The 1,913-nt window shown below is 37.9% G+C and overlaps 1 non-coding gene across 1 annotated transcript; it reads right to left on the bottom strand.

Annotated features, from left to right (window-relative positions):
- Window positions 1–1,160: 1,160 nt before the first annotated feature.
- On the bottom strand, window positions 1,161–1,267 carry LOC128291199 (small nucleolar RNA R71). The gene has a single exon (XR_008280975.1). It is a non-coding gene; the product is annotated as a small nucleolar RNA R71 (small nucleolar RNA).
- Window positions 1,268–1,913: the final 646 nt, after the last annotated feature.

The raw sequence follows: 1,913 nt of genomic DNA, 5'->3' as shown, positions 1-1,913 counted from the left end.
TAGGGGTTTTAATTAGAAAGAGATTTCGATTAATCAACCTAGAATCAGTTGTTCTTAGTCTCGAAAGAGATATTAACATAAATTAGGGATTTCTACAGATCAAGACAAGTGAATAAATCATTTGATTCAGAGTCAGAATAATAAGTGAAGTCTAGGTAGATTCTTCCTTGGGTATTGCCTTTATTATTGGTTTATTCGATTATTTTCTTCACTCTTTGTCGCGTGTAGTAGTTAATTGGTTAGTTAATTTTAAATTAGAACAAACCCCTTATATTTTAGGCTAAATAATAGAAAGAAAGTTAATACTAGTACTTTTAGTCATAGTGGTTACGATATTCTAGACTTACCATAACTATATTACCATTCGATAGGTGCGCTTGCCTTAGTCGTGATCGTAGTCTAGTTTAGTGGTTCATAAAATGATCATCAAGTTTTTGGCGCCATTGTCGCGGACTAAGATATTAGGAACGCTTGATTTTCATTAATTTAGCCATTTTTTTTATTGCATTTAATTTTTGTTTTAGTTTTATTTTTAATTACTAATTTTCCTTTGGTTTGCTTCTGGTAGATTCTTATAGTTTATGACTAGAAGGAATCCGTCAGGACCATTATTATTCGATAGTGAAATTGAAAGTATAGCTCGTAGAAATCGTAGAGAAATAAGGCGGAGCTTACAGTATATAGAGGAAGAGCACGAGGATGATACCAATACCACCGAGGAGATGGCTGAAAATCAAAATAATCCACTACCTCCTGTGGTTGCCGTAACTCCTGTATATCAGAATCCTGCTCCTCATACTATGTACGATTATGCTAAGCCCAATCTCACTGGGGATGAATCGAGTATTGTTCGACCTACCGTAGGTGCAAACAATTTTGAACTAAAGCTAAATACAATTCAGATGATCCAACAGTTTATTCAATTCGATGGTTTGTAAGACGAGGATCCAAATACTCATTTGGCCAACTTTCTGGAATATTGCAACACTTTCAAGATCAATGGCGCTTCTGAAGAAGTCATTCGCCTAAGGCTATTTCCCTTCTTGTTAAGAAATAAGGCTAAGAAGTGGTTGAACTCCCTACCGTAAGGTTCAATCACTACTTGGGAACAGATGATCGAGAAGTTTCTACTAAAGTACTTTCCACCGGCTAAGATAGCCAAATTGAGGAACGATATCTTTTCCTTTGTGCAGATGGATTTAGAGACTTTATACGATGCATGGGAGAGGTATAAGGACTTACTAAGAAGGTGCCCTCACCATGGGTTACCTTTATGGCTACAGGTTCAAACTTTTCACAACGGTTTGAACCCCTCAACTAGGCAAATGGTTGATGCAGCTGCCGGTGGAACCATAAATAACAAAACACCTGAGGAGGCTTATGAGTTCATTGAAGAGATGTCACTGAATAATTATCAGTGGCAAGTCATAAGGACAAAACTGACAAAAGCCGATGGTGTTTTCAACCTCGACACGGTCACCATATTATCAAACCAGGTAGAGCTTTTAAATAAAAATATTGATGTTTATGTGTCTCTACGCAAGTACATCCGGTGATGCAGTGTGACACAAATGGAGGAGGAATGAATAATCCAGAATACCTAGCCTACGACCCTAGGAATACGAGCAAAAAAGTCAACTATATGGGTAACATTCTAGACATCAGAATAACCCTTATAATAATACTTACAATGCAGGTTGGAGGAACCATCCCAATTTCTCTTGGAGTGGTCAAGGCAATCAAAGACCACAACCCCCTCCAGGCTTTCAATCACCCTACCAGCAGGAAAAGAAGCCGAACCTTGAGGTGATGCTAACAAAATTCATCTCGGTGTCAGAAACACGTTTCCAAAACACCGAAACAGCGCTTAAAAATTAGCAAGCGTCGATTCAAGGACTCGAGAATCAAATAGG

This window comes from Gossypium arboreum, chromosome 3 (genome assembly GCF_025698485.1).
Source record: "Gossypium arboreum isolate Shixiya-1 chromosome 3, ASM2569848v2, whole genome shotgun sequence".
NCBI classification, from domain to species: Eukaryota; Viridiplantae; Streptophyta; class Magnoliopsida; order Malvales; family Malvaceae; genus Gossypium; species Gossypium arboreum.
This window is presented reverse-complemented; position numbering and strand designations above follow the sequence as displayed.